This window comes from Furipterus horrens, unplaced genomic scaffold (genome assembly GCF_987537825.1).
Source record: "Furipterus horrens unplaced genomic scaffold, mFurHor1.1.pri manual_scaffold_2, whole genome shotgun sequence".
Classification (NCBI taxonomy): Eukaryota; Metazoa; Chordata; class Mammalia; order Chiroptera; family Furipteridae; genus Furipterus; species Furipterus horrens.
This window is the reverse complement of record NW_028327172.1, coordinates 157,786,399-157,806,384: the sequence shown is the minus strand read 5'-3', so window position 1 is coordinate 157,806,384 and position 19,986 is coordinate 157,786,399.

Below are 19,986 nucleotides of genomic sequence, written 5' to 3'. Positions count from 1 at the left end.
TTAATTAAATTTTTTAAAAAAGTAATGAAACCCTGACCAGGGTGCCTCACTTGGTTGGGTGTTACTTTGCAAAGCAAAAGTTGCCAGTTTTGTTTCCTGGTCAGGGCACATACCAGGGTTGCAGGCTTGGTCCCTGGTTGTGTAACAGAACCCCTGGGCTGCTCTGATTGAAACAGAACCCACGGGGTGTTTCGTTAGGGGCCCGATTGCCCGCCGCCAGAATTATAACCCTCAATACCAGAGTTTAGTGAAAAGAAAAAGAATTGTTTATTTGCACATAGTTCTGCCTCCCCCTCCCAGACCTGGCCAGTCTTAGGAAAGTCAGAAACACTCTTTCCCTACTTCCTAGGCACAGTTCAGCTTTACCAGTAGCTGCCAATCACTCAATTCTGATTGGGGAGGTCCTTTCTGTGCTGTGGTGCCCTCCAGCTCTCAATGCAGAACCGTCTGGATTCTCAGCCTCCTTGTAAACTGCCTTCTTCCTGTAAACCGTGTGGATCTCCTCTCCTTCTCAAAACCGCATGGCGAGAGCCTCTTCTTAAAACAGCCTGGAGGCCCCCTCCTCCAAGCCACATGGAGGGAGCACACCCGCTAAAATGTCCGCAGCTGCTTATATATCCCTGATTGCATCCTCTGGTGCAGTGGGTGTTGCAAGCAGTACTGACCATTCACAGAACCCTATGCAGGCTCTGTAGGCTCCTTCTGTACCAGCCCACAGTCCAAGACCCCTCCCATCTTCCTGAGCCTTGGAAGTTTCAAAGCGGATCTTGGTGCAACAAAGTTTCCAGCCACTAGCCCCAGGCATGCAAAGGCATCCTGAAAGCTGCTTCCTTTTCCCTATCTCCCAGCTGCAAATTCTGGGGTTTGTTTCTGGACTCCCCTGTTTCTGTAACAGTTGGGGCGCATATGAGAGGCAACTGATCGATGTTTCTCTGTCACACTGATATTTCTCTCCCTCTCTTTCTCTCTCCCTTCTCCTTTCTCTAAAAATGAGTAAATAAACCCTTTGTTTTTAAGTGAACACTAGTGAGGAAGTAGATATATGAAAAGTGGAGAAGGAATTCAGAGTTCAGTTTGGGACAGTTTAGTTTGAGGTGCTACGAGATATGTGAGAGGCAACATTGAGTAGGCAGAAAGATATAGAAGTATCAAATTCAGGAAAATAGCTAGGGCTTAAAATATAAATTTAGGAGTCATAAATATAGGAGTTGGACTATAAAACTGGAAATCAATTGAAGAAATTTTTAGAAAAAGAGTGTGTGATCAATTGTATCAAATGCTCTTGAAAGGATCAAATTGACTGAAAAATGACTGTTAAATTTAGACACATGAAGGTCAGTAGTGAACTTACCATAGTGAATTCAGTATTTTATTGGGACAAAAATCCTCAGAGTTTTAATTAGACATTTATTACAGAAGACTTGTTATAACTAGCAATCTCCCCAGCCAGACAGTATATTTCCTGAAAGTAAGGATTGTCTCTTTTAGTCACTAATTTATTTTCATTGTTTTGCCTTGTACCTGGCACATAGTAAATGCTCCATAAATATCTGTGGAATATTCTGTTCTGTTCAGTTATTTTAAAGAAATTAACTGTCGGGAATTTCCTTGAGATTGTTTGGGGATTTAGCAGTGATAACAATGGAATGGTAATGGGTCACTTATAAAATCATTAAAGGACTACTCTTTCATTTTGATAAATATTGACTGTCTCAGTTTAAAATGTGTATGTGTTTCAAGACAACAATGTAAACATATACATGCTATGCCTAATATTTGGTAACTTAGGATTTAAAAAACATGCATGTTTTAACTATTAGTTGATGTATAAAGTAAAGAATTAACTTTGAGGGAGAAAGAGATGGAGGAAGAAGCAGAATTTCTCTTGAGGTTATTTTCCTGAGAGAGAAGAATAAAGCACTTCAGTGTTCAAAGAGCCAGGCCTGTGCCTGAGCACTTTTTCTGTACATGTTCACTGAGACCACACTATTGATTTTTTTTGTATGTTTTATTGATTATGCTGTTACACTTGTCCCAACTTCTTTTCCCTTTGTTCCCCTCTGCCCAGCACCCCACCTCCCTCCAGCAGTTCCACCCCCATTAGTTCATGCCCATGGGTTGTGCATATATGGTCCTTGACTTTACCCTTTCCTACACTATTCTTAATATCCCCCTGTCTATTCTGCACCCTTCTACTATGCTTCTTAATTCTTACACCATTTCCATTACACCATTCTCCCCCCTTCCCCCTTCCCAGCTGACATCCCTCTCCCTCATATGCTCCCCATACCTATGATTCTGTTCCCACTCTGGTCGTTTGTTTAGTTTGTTTTTATTTTTATTTTTTAGATCCTGTCGTTGATAGTTATGATTTTGTTGTCATTTTAATGTTCATAGTTTTGATCTCCTTTTTCTTAAATAAGTCCCTTTAACATTTCACATAATAATGGCTTAGTGATGATGTACTTCTTTACTTTACCTTGTCTGGGAAGCACTTTGTCTACCCTTCTGTTCTAAATGATAGCTTTGCTAGATAGAGTAATCTTGGTTGTAGGTCCTTGCCTCTCAACACTTTGAATATTTCCTGCCAGTCCCTTCTAGCCTGCAAAGTTTCTTTTGAGAAATCAGCTGATAGCCTTATAGGTACCCCTTTGTAGGTAACTCTCTGCTTTTCTCTTGCTGCTTTTAAGATTATCTCTTTATTCTTAACCTTTAGCACTTTAATTATGATGTGTCTTGGTGTGGTCCTCCCTGAGTCTAACTTTTTTGGGACTCTCTGTGCTTCCTGGACCTGTGTGTCTATCTCTTTCCCCAAACTAGAGAAGTTTTCCTTCATTATTTTTTCACATAGTTTTTCAATTTCTTGCTCTTCCTCTTCTCTGACACCCCTATGATTCAGATGTTGGCACGTTTAAAACTATCCCAGAGGTTTCTAAGCCTCTCCTCATTTTTTTTTTTTTCAATTCTTGTTTCCTCCTTCTGTACTGGTTGACCATTTATTTCTTCCTTATGTTCCAATTTGTTGATTTGAACCCTGGTTTGCTTTCCTTCACCACTAGTTTCATGTGTGTTTTCCTTCATTTCACTTAGTATAGCCTAATTTCTTCCCTTTCATGCTTAATCTTTTCTGTCAAGTCTGTGAGCACCAGTAAATTTAACCTGTGCATCTGCTAGGTTGAATATCTCCTTGTCTATTAGGTTGGCTATCTCCTTGTCTCTCAGTTCTCCCACTGGAATCTTGATCTGCCTCTCTTTTTGGGATCTACTTCTCTGTCTCCTCATCTTGACAGCTCTCTGTGTTTGCCCCTGTGACTTAGGTAGAGCTGTCGCACCTGCTATGTTGTAAGGGGAGGAGCCTTAGGTATTCATTAGTGCTGGTGACCTGTTTCACCATGTTATGGCACTGTATGTGGGGGAAGGGTCTGAGAGAATACAGTGCCACTTGCCCCACACTTGCCCCTTTTCCAGGCACTTCTCCCACTTCCTGTACTAAATAAACAAGCTGCCTCTGTTGAGAGACTGGCAGTTTCTTCCTTTGCCCCAACCCCAACTGGTTTTCACAGTCAGAAGCAATGTGGCTCTATTTTGCCTGGTGCTGGAACCATGAGCTATGCAGACTGGTCTGGGGCTGGGATTGAACTGGTTTGGCTCTAGGATTGCTTCCCAGGTTTAAAATGTATGATTGCACTTTTTGCTGCTGCTGCCAGCCACCACTGCCTCTAACCATGCCACGAGCTGCTGATGCAAAGCGCCACCCCTGAAGCCACTGCCAAAGTGCTGCACCTTGTTCTCTTTATCCCGCTCTGCCTCTCCTACCTTTCTGACTGAATATTTCTTCTTTCTTTATTTGTTTGTTGAACTTTATGTAGTTTTATTTCCTGGATCTTCTGGGTTGTTTTTAATTTTGAAGTAGTTGAAAATTCTTTCTTAGTTGTGAGGGAGATGCAGCGTGTCTGTCTATGTCTCCATCTTGGCTGGAAGTTCACACTATTGATTTTAGAATAGGTAAGATCTAACACTTGTCATTTGCTCATTGTGGCTTAGAGTCTCCCTTTGCTTAACTCCCTAGAGCAAAATTAAATATCATGGAAAATTCAGCAATTTTTTTCTCAGATCACTAAGGAATATTTGGTAAGTTACTGCTTTAGTGCATGAAATAGCCTCTACTATCCCAAAATCTTTAATGTAGCATCCCCAATGCCACCTACTTTGCTCCAAGTTTGTGTATTTAAAACCCGATGGGATGAGTATCTACACAGAGCATAAATCTGGATGTGATCAACCCCAGACCAAGTGGAATCATGATTAATATTAGATACAAAGATGATTGAAATAAACTCAGAAGGAAATAGGGATCATTTGGAGAGATCACATGACTCCTGGCTTGTTAAATATACTTCTGACAACAATTGTGGATAAAAATAGCCTCTTGAAAAAGGTGTCTTTGAGTAAAAAAGAAGGGAAATGGAAATGTCCCAGAATTTCACTTGCTATTAATATAAAATGTGTTTACCAAGCAAATTATTATACTGAGAGAAGATGTCAGGGAAAGGAAGAAGAACTCAGTCACTGAGTGACTAGTTTGTTACAAAAAAAAAAAAAAATGGAAATTGTGCCAATACAACTGAACTCCTAGCCTTAATTATCGCTGGAGCTGCCGATCCTGGAAAATGCACTAAAGAATGCTGTGCTATGTTTGGGGAACTTTCTCTTGCCCTTTAAACAGAAAAGGGAGAGGGGAGTTACAGGACCACGGCCAAGGTTGTTGGTTGTTATCATGGCCTTTTGAGATCCACAAGCCTGGAAACTGACTTAACTTTTCCCCCTTAAATATTGTGTCTGAAAGAATTAATTTTGGCTCTTTCTAAGTACTTGTGGATATAAGCTTTAGTTATTTAGGGTAGAGTAAACCTACAAGAATATCTGTTTCATTTAAATCTATGGCTGAAAGTCTATTCGTTCTCAATCTGCCTCTAATGCTGGTAATTCATCAGTTTAGTCTAGGTGCTTTTTATTGAGTACCTGTTGTGTTCTATTCTTAGTGTTAAGCACTGGGGTTTTAAAGGTAAATCTTGCAAGCGGAGACAACCATGTAAACCTATACTGCCAATAAAGTATTATAGGTATATAGAAGTAAGGAAGAAAAGGTCAGTTCTGTTGGGCATGTACTCAAGAGGCTTCAGAAAGGACTGTTAGGCTGAATCTTAAATGGCAGTAGGTGAGCAGTCATGGAAGCAGAGGGAGGAAGAGCACCAGGTGTGAGTGATGAAAGTGGGAACCGAGGGACAGCAAATAGCGAAGTATTATAGCCCAGAAAGAGAGACATTAGCAGAGAGTCCCAAGGGCCAAGAGGTTGGGGATAAGGGAAGTTGAAGAGAGAGAAGATAAAGAAATAGCAGATGGTATTAACTTCTACAGAACTATTGGTAAGTAAGAAGATGTATCTTTCTCTCTGAACCTTGAGTAGGCTTTGTGCTTAAAATGGGAATATAATGACATGTTAAAGTTAGTCTGTTCCTTGAGGTTCATAAGCCAAAATACATTTATACTATCTTTTTTAAAGGTTTTATTTATTTATTTTTAGAGAAAAGGTAAGAGAGGGAAAGAAACATCAATGTACAAGAGGAACATCAATTGGTTGCCTTTCATACATGCCCCAACCAGGGACCAAATCCACAGCCCAAGCATGTGCCCTGACTGGGAATAGAACCAGGGACCTTTTTCTTTGTGGCTAATGCCCAACCGATTGAGCCACACAGGTCAGAGCCATTTATACTACCTTGAAATTACAAAATTTATTCTTTGCCTCCACTCATTCTTTAGCTGTTGAGGTTCTTGTTGAAGTGACCCAAAATTTCATTTCCAAGGGATCTGAGCCCTTAGTGGCCCTGCTTGTGTGGTGTTAATAGTGTCCTCTACTGATTTTTAACATTGGCCATAGAGTGTGAGAAGATATATCTGGGGGGGTTACCTCTCTGCCCAATCATTATGCTACAATGATTCTCTTTCCCTTTAGAGTCAGAATTAATCACCCAGCCTACACTTGAACTTTTCTGTCTTACAAAAACTAGCAAAGTAAGAGTTTCATTTTCCAATTTAGTGGAATCTTTAATGTGTCTCTTGCCTGAAGCCTGAAAAGAGAAAATTCCTTTCCAATAGGCTTTCAAGACCACTTTTAAGTGGGTAGAACTTGCAATAGTAGTTCTTATTGTGCTAGTGACTGTATATCAGGGAAGAGCCAGCTGAAAACCAGTCTTGAAAATTTTCTTCTTTAGCCATCAAGTCACAGGGTATTCCCCACAGGCCATATGTGTAGGCTGGGGGAAGACTCATCTCCTCCAGCCCCTAAGTCAGTGGTAGTATACTCTGTTAAACCAAGACCACTCACAGGCTCACAGTGGGGAATATCTCCCTTGGTGGGGTTGGGGGTAGGTCTGATGCCTGGACAGACAAGTGTCTAGCTTCAAGCCTTTCTTCACTTATATTCATCTAAAAGTCTTTAATATTTTATAATTTTTTAAAAATTTAAATCTTTCACCTGGAAGTTCAAGGTAGGGATCCAACTTTATTCCTTTTCCAAATGACTAGTCAGTAGTCTGAATAACACATTTCTTTTCACGACTTTATTATACAATCAAATCCTATTCATATTATGATCTACTTCTGTACTCAATATTTTGTCTTATTCATCATCTGTCTATTCCTGTAGCTATAGATTAGCAGTAAATACTGCAGTTTAAATAACTGACGACATTCTCTCTAACATTCTTCTGTACTAAGATCTTTCTGGCTATTCTTTGCATGTTTTTATTCTTCCAGATTTTAAAATTATTTTGCCAGGTTCTAAAAGAATTCTATTAGAATTTCACTGAGCTGTAATAACTTTATATGTTGGCTTTAGGAAAAACTTACATCTTACAATATGTGTCTTTCAAGTCAAACCTCTATATTTATGTAAGTATTCTTTCTCACTGGACATTGATGAGTAGGGATACAAACTAGTGTTTTGTCAAGAGACCAACATATTTTGTTACCAATCCTGCAGTGAGAACCAAGTTCAACAAAATGTAATAATTTGATGTCAGGTCACCAAGTAGGCTTGACAGTTAGCATAAATACTTGGATATATTGTTGAAAAATGTGTTATGATGATTAATTATTCAAGATTCCAGGTTGGGATTTTTTTGAACTGAATACAGAGGGGTGGTCAGTTGAAAAAAACAAACTGGCTGGACCACCAATATATATTTTTGTTACTTGCTATAAAGGATGTCTTTTAATGGAAAATTTTGTCATTAGCAGGAATGGAGGCTATAATATTATCTTGGCCACATATTTGTGGCACATCTGAGAATTGTTTGCATAAAGGTACTGGCTAGAAGCCACATCTACTGGTTCAAGAGCTATTCTAATATTGACAACACAGTAATGAAGAATGGTTCATGCCAAATTATTTAACAAAGCTTGCCAAAGAAGTCACCATGCATGTTTCATTTTCCATTGTGTACCCAGGGGCCAGCGCAATGCCTGGTTTATAGTTGGTACCTAACAATTTACTGAAGGAATGAATGGAATCTTCAGCAAGCATTTATAGGTATGTTTTTTTAAGGTAAACATTTGAAGAGTATAACTTACTGTCAGCATGGCTAATCCCCTCTCCCAACCTTCATGGGAAAATCAACAACTTCTGAACTGGTAGCCAAGACTGTTGAGACCTTCTGTCCTTACCTCACTTACAAACCTTCTTCAGGGCCTGCTTTTGAAGCTCAGTCAGTCCACTTTCCATTCCAGTGGTGGGTGTTCCCAGCTGGCTTCTGTTTCCCTTCCACCAGCCTGTTGCTGCTAAAGATCCTTTGCACCTCATACCCAGCCAAGTCATAAAACCTTGAGCAACTACACTGGCATTTTGTTTTTGGAACTGGAATTAGAGAACAACACATTGCAATTTGAGTTTTGTAATGACACTGTAATGGCAGACTTTGCCTATTTCATTTTCCTGTTGAGTAAGCTGGTGGGCTAGAATGAGTCAATTGTTGCCAGAATAGGGCAATGACAATACTTTTTACCCACAGTTGCAGATATGAGTTTGTAAATAAGCATGATGTTAGGCCAAAGGGAATGCAGAGTGAAAGAGAAGCATGCCCACTCAGGTAATCAAAGCCAGGACACTCTGTGACTGGTATTAAGAGCTAGAATAGAGAGCCAAGGGACTGGACACCAGAGGATATTGAAGGACATATCCAAGATAGCTGCAGCCAAAAGCTGAACTTTTACCTACTCTCTGAGATAATGGAATGGACACTCTATTGATTTAAATGTCTTAGAATGGAGCAAACATAATGAAGAATGATTGTTAAACAGGTAGATGTGTTAGGGGGCTATGGTATCTAAGCAAGAACTTTTAAAAGACTAGGAGAGCTCTGGCTGGTGTAGCTCAGTTGGTTGAGCATCATCCTGCAAAGTGAAAGATTGGGGGTTTGATTCCAAGTCAAGGCACATATCTGGGTTGTGGGCCGGGTCCCCAGGTCGGGGCATGTGTGAGAGGCAACCAATCGATGTTTCTCTCACACATCCATGTTTCTCTCCCTCTCTCTCCCTCTATTCCCCTCTCTCTAAAAATAAATAAATAAAATCCTTTTAAAAAAATGAACAGTGGGAATTCTAGAGGGGCCAGAAACAGATTTTAAAGCCATTTCAGGAACAGAATTGTTTCTGTGGGGAAAAAGAAAGGCTATCTATTCAGAAGTCATGAATTCAAGTGGTGTTAGTCGAGGCAGGGAAGAAAGTACAAATAGAAAAATTCAAATGATTAAGAGACATTGTGAAAATTCAGATAGTGCAATAATCACTTTCATGGGGTCTTTTAAAATAGACTACTTAAAATGCATTATTATTGTCCATGGCAGTTCAGTAAGAGTTATACCCTTAAAAATTACTTTCATTTTAATGGGTCCGAGACTGTGACTTGCCCAGGATTACATAGCAGCTTAGAGGCATACCTGTAAAAAGAACTTAGGGCTTTGAATCTCCTTGACTTGCTATTGAATTCCATTTCTATTTACAATTTAACTCTCACGATCCCAGTCTAACACAGACACACACACTCATGCACTCGCATGCACACAGCATCTCCTAAATTATAAATGTGATTTCTGATACTAAAATTAAAATGACTTTTCTATTATCAATACTTTCAGATATAGATGGGTAGATAAATAGATAAATAAATGTATAAGTATTGTTAAATGCTTTGGAAATGAAGGAGGAGACTTTATTGTTATACCCACTTCCGGAACTCTATAGTGACAAGACAATTAGTTCCTCTGTTTCTCTCTCTTTCTCTCTCCTTTCATTCCTTTCTTCCTTCCTTCTCCCTTCCAACTTCTTTTCCAGCTAACATTAATGAAGTGCTAATGATATACCAGCTCATGCTGGTCTCTGAGATATATACAAAAATAAAAAGACAAGTTCCCCTAACCTCTAGGATAGGAGGAGTCAAATTTGTACAAGGCACCTCAGAAAAAAATCAACGGGCCTTGAGGGGAATTTTAGTGCTGAAGGGTCCGCACTCAAGTACCAGGATGAAAAAGAATAAAGGCTTCCCCAGTTTAAGCAGGAGAGGCCTGAGATGATGGAAGGGAATGAAGGAGATGTGCCTCCTCATGGGACATAAGGTCAAGGGCAGAAAAGAGGGATAAGAGTACAATAAAGGGTTGTGTGACACAAACAGGTGGCCTCCCCCACTCCACCACTTCCCCAGCACATGGGGGCCCTGAACTTGAAAGAGTCAAGTGACTCCCTTTGGCAGACCAGAAGTATTGCAACCTCTTGTGTTAGTTATATTGCTTATATTTTTACTTTTCCTAAAGTTATATTTAAAACTATTCTTTATAACTTTAACTAATAAGTCCAAACTTCTATTTCTGGATTAATTTATTTAGATGGAATCTTTTGACTCCATTATATGAGAGGGCTCACCTCTTAATTTTTGTTATATATGTACATGGTAATGGTTTACTATATTTACATTCTGCTGTAGGAGTTCAGAATGAGTCATCCCCAAGATGTGCCTCTGTGGTACATGGATTATTTTGAGCTGAAGGCAACCAACACCCTGTGGGCCGAAGAGAAATGACTGCTGCCCATTGACTCTGCTTCATTACCTAGAAGAATTTGAATTAGGGGCCTTGCTCCTTATAAGAGATTATTGAAGATAATATTTTTCTTTTTACCTATCTTTAGGGTAAGGCAAACTGCTAATTACTGAACTTGCAAAGGCCTTCTGAATGCCTTAGGTACCTTCCTCATTCTTAGCTCAAAATCTCATATACACCTTATTTTCCCTTTCTGTCTCTGAACCTCTATATACTTGGGGTTCCCAAACATACAAATTTAATTAACTTTGGTTATTTTCTTTTGTTACTCTGTCTCATGTAGATTTAATTATTAGACCAGTAGAAAAAACTTGAAGGGGAGAGGGAAGTTTCTTTCTCTCCCATAGAGCTCTGTAATTATAACAAAGTCTTCTGAGGATTAAAAAAGGTAATCTATATAAAACACTTAGCACAAAGCCAGGCGCTAAAATTGTCTATGACTACCAGCCGTTATTAACTGAGTTGAATAGACAAATCCCCACTGAGAATGAAATGTAATCTTATTTAATTGGAATTTTGTTGCTTAAATGAGATTCTTCTCAGTTTCAAGGTCTAATGGAGCATTCCTTCCTTCCTTTCCTCTTCTTGCTTCCTTCACTTCCTCTGGTTCATACTCAGATGGCATCACTTCTTGTTTTCTTTCTTAGATTACAATTTGTTGGATTACTTCTTTGAGGTTTTATTTTGTGTAGAAAGTGAGCTCACTGAATTTCTTTTTTAATCCTCACCCAATGATATGTTTATCTATTTGAGAGAGAGTGACAGAGGCAGAGACAGAGACCGAGAGACAGAGAGGCATCAATATGAGAGAAAAACATCAGTTGGTTGCCTCCTGTACAAGCCTTGACCAGGGATCAAACCCACAACCTAGGTATGTGCCCTGACTGGGAATTGAACCCACAAACTTTTGGTGTGAAGGGACAATGCTCAAACTAACTAAGCCACCCAGCCAGGGAACTCACTGAAATTTTGCGTGTCTAAAAATATCTTCTAGCCCTTACATTTGATTGCTAATTTGGCCAGGTGTAGACAGTTAAGACACATGTTTTCTTTTCATAACTTTAAAGACACTCTTCTTATAGAATGTCAGATGCACCAGGGCAGGATTTTGGTCTGTTTGGTTCATTGATATAACCCAGGGACCTAGAAGAGTGTTTAGCACATAGTGTATATTTAATATGTATTAGTTTTATTAATGATTATTATTTTGTTTTATTTTCCCTTCCTTTGGAAGCTTTTAGAATTTTTTGTTGTTGTTGTTCTTAGAGTTCTAAAATTTCACTAGTGCATCTAGATGTGCTTTTGTTTATTTATTTCCTATACTTGCTCTGTAATTGGTGAAATTTACTAATCTAAAAACTTTTTTTTAACGTTATTAATTTTAGAGAGAGAGAGAGAGAGAGAGAGAAAGGGGGGTGGAGATAGACGGACACAGAGAGAAAGAGAAAGAGAAAAACATCAATGTGTTGTTCCACTTATTCATGTATTCATTCGTTGATGCTTGTATGGACCCTGACCGGAGATCCAACCCACAACCTTGGTGTATTAGGATGATGCTCTAACCAACTAAGCTATCCAGCCAGGGCAGAAATTTATTTTATTATTTTCTCAATGGCTTCTTTTTCTCCATAGGACCTTCTAGAATCACATTTAAAGATTAGATTTTTTAGTGCTAACTCCCATGTATCTTAATTTTTTCTCATATTTTTTGTCATTTTACTTCCTTTATCCTCCAGTTAACTAGCTTAATCTTTTATTGTCTCTATATTATTATTTAGCAACTCCATTAAAATTTTACTTTTAGTTTCCAAGAACTCTTTAATGTTCGGTGAGTGTTACTCACAAATTGTAATTACCTTAAGAATGAGGTAGTTATAGTCCTGGCTGGGTGGCTCAGTTGGTTGGAACATCATCCCATACACCAAAAGGCTGCAGGTTCTCAGGTCAGGGCACATACCTGGGTTGTGGGTTAGGGGTGCAAGTGGGAGGCAACCAATTAATGTTTCTCTCTCACGTCAATGTTTCTCTCTCTCTCCCATCTCTCTCTTTCTTCCTGTCCCTTCCTCTCTCTCTAAAATCAATAAATATATCCTTGGATGAGGATTAAAATAAAAAGAATGAGGTAGTTATAAATTCCTCTGATGATACTAATTAACATTTTTATTGCTTTTACTAAAATTGTTTTAAATATTAATTTTCTTAATTGGCTAATGTAGATGTTAGGAATGTGATTGATTTGTGCATGTGTTGATTAGGTTTTTTTTTTTTTTAATTCTCTTTAACTGTTTGAATTATCTTTTTCCTTCAGCCTCAGTTATTCAATTTATTTTTCTAAGGCTTTCCCTTTCATATTTTTTTTCTCATAAGTTTGATGTTTCCTGTTGTTTATTTATATGAATTAAGAACTCAACCTTTTAATTTAGTATAGGTAGCTTGTGAGGGGGTTTCTCTTCAATTGTTTAGGTCTGTTTCTCCAAGCTTCTCCCTTGAATGAAATGACTCAGTTTTTGTAGAAGTAGGTGCGGCTTGTAGACGGGAAGGCTTCCCAGTGGGCAAAGAGCAAGCAAGGGGGCGGGGGAACCCAGAGGTTTCCAGGGGAAGTGGGTGGAGATACATTTTAAGTAATTATTTCCCCTGTGAGTTTATTGTAGATATTCAAAATTTCTTCAAAATATCCTCTTAGGCCCTGAAATTATCACCAGGAGCTCTCTCTGAGCTGATGGCTTGCTTTCTCGAGGGCAGTGTTCTGGCTATAGCCTGAGGACAAAAGACTCAGCTGCCAAGCTCTGTTTACACAGGTCAAAGGAAAAGGGGCCCAGCTGTCCCCAGGCACTGAATCCGGTTCTCTAATGAAGCCACTGAAGATTGCCCCACAGTCCATTCTTATATTACTGACTGAGTGTGAACTCCCTTCTCTGGACCTCTTGGGAAAACACATGCTCATTTTTGTGTGTGTGTGTGTGCCTGCAGTTTCAACACACTTTCTTATCAGTCCATCCATCTGCTTTCTATTGTTCAGAAATTTCTCAAAATTTCTGGTCTGTTGATGATACTCTTTGGTGTTTCCTATTGCTATTATTATTTCATTCTCTTTAAAGAATTTTTCTGTCACTTGAGAATATGGGAGGTAATAGCAATAAATGCATGTGCTTAATCTACCAGTGAGGTGTGTGTGTGTGTGTGTGTGTGTGTGTGTGAATACACACATTTGAAAAGCAAATACAGTACCTCATCCAGTTAATCCTTTAGGGAAAGATGGAATCCTATCAATTAACAGAGTATAATCCCTGAATTCCTTAGTTGGTTTCAATATTTTATCCAGTTTATGCTTACTTTAAAAAATTAATGTTGAATAATACGTCTGGAATTACAGTTATAAAGTCTGGAAATAAAATCATTCTAAAGTGACATTTCAAAAATATTTTACATAATTATTTGTACCTTTTAAAATGGAAGAATTAATCATTTTTGCTTTTTAGTCCCTTTACCTCTGAATTTATACTTGAGTACCCCAAATCGATAGTAAATACAAGCATTTTGTCAAAGCATTGTTCAACTCATATCTTCTGGGCACATCTATGTCATTCGGATTCTCTTGGTTCAGATTCCTTTATTTAGAAATTCCTTAAATGAGTGTTTAACTTAAGACAAAGACAATCAAAAAGATTGTTACTATAAAAACAGAACCCAAACTTTGAAATTAGCAATTTGCTCAGCGTTAGTAAATCTAAGATCAAATGCGGATGCTACTGCAACACAGGGGTCCCAAAGGTCCCCACAGCCCATGATTTTGGTGATGGGGGAAGAAGATAGTACAGCTTTTAAGGCACTTTGCGTATCTATGGCAGGCTGGTAGCTAGATAATAGCTATACTACTACCCAGGTAAAGGGTAAAAGGCAGGTAAAAGAGTGGATGATACAGTTTAAGATACTTTGCCTATCAATAACGAGGAGATAGCTGAGCCTCTCCTGAAGGGAAGCTGTGCTGCCGCCTGAGTAAAAAGGCAGATGATACAGCTTAAGATACTTTTCATGACAATGAGGTATGGGGCTCTAGGTCAGCATTTAAAGCAGTGGTTCTCAACCTTCCTAATGCCGCGACCCTTTAATACAGTTCCTCATGTTGTGGTGACCCCCAACCATAAAATTATTTTTGTTGCTACTTCATAACTGTAATTTTGCTACTGTTATGAATCATAATATAAATATCTGATATGCAGGATGTATTTTCATTGTTACAAATTGAACATAATTAAAGCATAGTGATTAATTACAAAAACAATATATAATTATATATGTGTTTTCCGACGGTCTTAGGCAACCCCTGTGAAAGGGTCATTGGACCCCCAAAGGGGTTGCAACCCACAGGTTGAGAACCGCTAATTTAAAGTAAGGCGGAGTAATAAGGAAGGGGGCCATGCTGTTTGAAATAATGTAAAAGGGCTCTGTCTGCCATAAGAAGCACAATGGAAGCAGCATGATGGAGCAGCAGGTTGTAGCAGCCATGTGAGAAGTAGCAATGCAGTTTGTAGTTAGCATCCAGCCATGCAGCCTGGGCTAGGAGGAAAGCACGCATGCTGTTGCTTTGATTGTGCCCTCTTTAGCCAACTCCAAAGCCACCATGGACTCTGCCTTACAGACCCGGACTCTATATGGACTATTGGAACTAGACACATGTGGAGAGGACACTCTTTTAGAACTTGTGCCTTTCCTGGACTTCCCTGTGATCCAGTGGAACACAGCACATACTTTTCTGGACTATTATATGGAGGCTGATGACAACACATCCCAGATCCTGAAGGAGAGAGCTGATAGATAAGGAATGGAGAACTATTGGGCTTGGTTTTGGCTTATAGCCTTTTGGAGAGCAAGTATTACTGAGCAAAAGGGGATTCTTTCGCGTAGCGCCTTGGCGTAAAATCCAACAATTAGTGTTGAGGAAAACAAGTCTTTATTTACAGTATTCTAACTGGGGCAGGGGGGAAGGGTGCTATGAGCATTCCTGTACAGAGCCCTGTTTTCCTATGGGACCGAGCACTTCCCTTGCTCCGCAAAAGGCTATAAGCCAAAAACATGTCCAGAAGTTCCCCACTTCTTGTCAGCTCTCTCCTTCAGGTTCTGGGGTATGATGTCATTAGCCTCCTTATAATAGTCCAGGAAAACATGTCATATGTTGCACTGGATCATGCTTAAGTCCCTTAGAGGCACAAGTCCGAAGAGAGCCCTCTCCACAAGTCTTGAGTTTCAAAAGTTCAAAAGTCCAGGCTTTGGAGTCCACTGAAGTTGGCATGATTAAGGTAGCAGCAGGCTGGCTTTCTTACTAGCTCAGGCCACATGACCTCCGTTTCCTTCTCTCAGACGGCATGGCTCCATACCCTTTCCCTTTCAAAACCACATGGTTCTCTCTTGCCTAATGACTGCCACCTTATTTTTAAATCTCTGACCATGACCTGTGACAAAGTGGGTGTGGCAACTCCCCTTGGCACCTTGAAAGAACCAAAGCCATTTGCATAAATAAGACACTAGATACCAGCCATAGATATGCAAATGAATCTCTCAGGAAAAACAGCTGTGCTTCACTGAGTCCCATCCCCCACTCCCCAAACTGTGGGCTCTAGGGAATTTTGGGGACCTCTCTCTGTAACACAAGGGAAGTGCAGGGTCTTGTGGGAGAACAGGGCTGCAAGCAGGAGTGCTCCCAGCCCCCCCCCTCCCCCAACGTTGGAATATTGTAAACAAAGACCTGTTTTTCTCAACACTAGTTGTTGGGTCTTACACCAAGGTGCCACTTTGCTCAGTAACACTACCACTCACACTAATGCTGCACCCTGGGCAAATAATTTTCACTTTCTAAGCCTCACTTTTCTGAACTTGCAAATGACCATAAAAATAGTGCCTACCTCTTATGATGAGAACAAGATAATGTACATGTTAAATTCATGCAAGGAAGTGTCAGAGCTGCCTTGCTCTGAGGAATCATTCAGAGACTACTGTGGGATCAGGCAATGGGTTTATTGAGGAAAAAAGGGGAAGGGGGTGGAGGGGAGAGGCAACTCCCAGACCAACTCAAGGGCCAATATGAACAAGAAAATGACGAATGAGGAATGGGGACTCCTGGTCCTCACCCGCACTTCTATAGGCACCTTTTTTATACTTGTCAACCACACATTTTGGTGAGTGTGAGTTTGCTTATCAACAGATTCAGTAGGTCACTTACATCTCACTGCCCCCCCCCCCACCAGGTTAGTTAACATATCAGGCTAGGATCATTACCATTTCCCCTGGGAACGGTTTAAGTCAATCAGCATATCCTTTGGGAATGGCTAAGTCCAGGGCCAGGTTGATTAGCATATACCAAAAGTTCAGGTGTGCATTCTAGCTGCCTCCATGTTCTGACAGGAAGAAGGGAAGAGATGTGTAAACTAGTTCAAAGCCTTTATTGGGGAGGTCCAAGCAGGCAGGCTGAGTCTGAAGTGACTGTAGCCCAAAGCAGAAACAGCAGGGTTTTTAAAGAGCAGTGTTACAGAACCCCTGGGCTGCTCCAATTGAAAACAAACCCACGAGCTCTTTAGTTAGGGGCCCGATTGCCTGCCGCCAGAATTATAACTCTCAATACCAGAGATTAGTGAAAAGAAAAAGAATTGTTTATTTACCAGTTATATAGATTTAGTTATTTGCGGATTTCTGTTGTTAAGTCTTATGTTCTTTAAAACACCCTTAAACACATATCCTTGCCTCCCCCCTACCAAAGCAGGCTAGTTTTAGAAAAGTCAGAGAAACCGTTTCCCTATGTTACGGCTACATAGGCGAGATTGAACACTCTGAAGCGGTGTATAAAGTTAAGCAAAGGATTTTTAATAATGGCCAGGAGTTGGGCAGACCCTGAGCAGGTCTCTAACATGCTCCAACCTACAATGGAGTCTAAACGCTGGGTTTTTATACTGGTGCAGTCTCTTTGTTTCTTCTTTGGCGGGAAACAGCCTTAGGAAGAGGGGGCTGGGCAGGACTGCAGGAGTGTCTTGGCAGTAACAGAAACAGAAATTCGCAAGGCTATAAGGTTATCTCTGGTGGTGGCATAACTCTTCAGCCAGGGACGAACTCCCTGTGAAGCAATTTATTTTCAAAGGGCTAGACATTCTGCAAAGCACAACCTTCACAAATGTTATAAACCAGACACAAGCAAGCAAATGGGAGGTGATAGAGGCTGAAGTACTTTTAGCTTGTAAATCACTAATTGCTATAACACTCCTTCTTACATTCCTTTTTCCAAGGCCTTTTAGCAAGTCCTTGCTACTTCTTACAAAGAACATTTAAAGCCCTTACGTACTTACATATTGAAACTTTTTACAGGGACTATTTGGTGCCCCTACACCTACTTTCCAAACACAGTTCAGCTTTACCAGCAGCTGCCAATCACTCTTCACTGATCGGGGAGGTCCTTTCTGTGCTGTGGTGCCCTCCAGCTCTCAATGCAGGACCGCCTGGATTCTCAGCCTCCTTGCAAACTGCATGGATCTCCTCTCCTCAAAACCGCATAGCGAGAGCCTCTTAAAGCAGCCTGGAGACCCCTTCTCCAAGCCACATGGAGGGGGCGAGGGGGCGAGGGGGCAAGGGGGTGAGGGGGTGAGGGGGCGAGAGGGCGAGAGGGCGAGAGAGAGGGGAGCGAGAGCGAGAGAGAGGGCGAGATCGAGAGAGCGAGAGAGCGAGAGAGAGAGAGAGAGAGCGCTAAAATGTCCGCAGCTGCTTATATATCCCTGACTGCGTCCTCTGACGCAGTGGGCATTGCAAACAGTTCTGACCATTCAAAGAACCTTACGAAGGCTCTGTGTGCTTTTTCCATACCATCCCCTGGTTCAAGACTCCTCCCATCTATCTGAGACTTTGAACGCATTAAAGCCATTTTGCATAAGAAAGACACCAGCCACCAGCCTCAGGCATGTGGAGGCATTCTGAAAGCTGCTTCCTCCTCCCCATCCCCCATCCGGAAACTCTGGGGATTTTTGGACTCCCCTGTCTCTGTAACAGTAGGGGAGTTGGTGTGACTTTCAAAAGTCCAGTTGGAGCTAGTGACAGGGAAGTAGGCTCCGAGAACAGTACAGTTACTAAAATCTTGATAGCAGAAAAAGATATCTTTGTTACATAGGATAACTGCAGGGCATAGACAGTTACTGGCATCAGCAGTTACTGGGGGCAGCAGATTTACTGGCTTGCCGAAGTTAGACCTGAATTCCTGGAACCCAGGTCTTATGCCTAAGAGTACATAAATGCCTTACCACAGTTCCTGACACATAGTAAAGGCTTCATTAGATGTTAGTGTTACAGAAACAGGGGAGTCCAAAAATCCCCAGAGTTTGCATATGGGGGATGGGGAGAAGGAAGCATCTTTTCAGAATGCCTCCACATGCCTGAGGCTGGTAGCTGGTGTCTTTCTTATGCAAATGGCTTTAATGTGTCCAAAGCCTCAGGTAGATGGGAAGAGTCTTGAACCAGGGGACGGTATGGAAAAAGCACACAGAGCCTACGTAAGGTTCTTTGAATGGTCAGAACTGTTTGCAATGCCCACTGCGTCAGAGGACGCAGTCAGGGATATATAAGCAGCTGCGGACATTTTCTCTCTCTCCCCCTCCCTCTCCCTCTCCCTCTCTCTTTCTCTCTCTCTTGCCCTCTCGCCCTCTCTCCCTCTTGCCCCCTAGCCCTCTCGCCCTCTCGCCCCCTCGCCCCCTCGCCCCCTCGCCCCCTCGCCCCCTCACCCCCTCACCCCCTCCATGCGGCTTGGTGAAGGGGCCCTCTCCATGCGGAATAAAGAAGCTAAGTTCTCCATGTGGCTTGGAGAAGGGGTCTCCAGGCTGCTTTAAGAGGCTCTCGCCATGCGGTTTTGAGGAGAGGAGATCCATGCGGTTTGCAGGAAGAAGGCAGTTTGCAAGGAGGCTGAGAATCCAGACGGTTCTGCATTGAGAGCTCAGCACAGAAGGGACCTCCCCAATCAGAACTGAGTGATTGGCAGCTGCTGGTAAAGCTGAACTGTGCCTAGGAAGTAGGGAAACGGTGTTTCTGACTTTCCTAAGACTGGCCAGGTCTGGGAGGGGGAGGCAGGACTATGTGTAAATAAACAATTCTTTTTCCTTTTCACCAAACTCTGGTATTAAGAGTTATAATTTTGGCAGCAGGCAATCGGGCCCCTAACTAAAGAGTCCGTGGGTTTGTTTTCAATTGGAGCAGCCCGGGGGTTCTGTAACATTATCGAGCAAAGCGGGGCTCATTCACGTGGTGCTTTGGTGTATGACCCAACAATTAGTGTTGAGAAAAACAGGTCTTTATTTACAATATTCCAAATTGGGGACAGGCTGGGAGCACTTCAGCTCGGAGCCCTGTTCTCCCATGAGACCCAGCGCTTCCCTTGCTCCCCAAAATGTTATAAACCAAAACCAAGCTCAAGAGTTCCCCATTCCTTATCTGTCAGCTCTCTCCTTCAGGATCTAGGATATGTTGTCATCAGCCTCCATACAATAGTCCAGAAAAGTATGTGCTGTGTTCCACTGGATCATGGTGAAGTCCAGGAAAGGCCCAAATCCTAAGAGAGTGTCTTCTCCATATGTCTTGAGTTACAAGAGTCCATATAGAGTCGGGGTCTGCAAGGCAGAGTCCTTGGTGGCTTTGGAGTCAGCTGGAGCAGGCACGATCAAAGTAGCAGCATGCTTGCTTTCCTACTAGCCCAGGCCGCATGGCTAAATCTTGACTACAACCTGAATAACTGCTGTGTCCTTCTCACCATGGACCAGCTTCACTATAAACTGCACAGCTGCTACATCACTGCAGGCAGCAGGGCTGAATC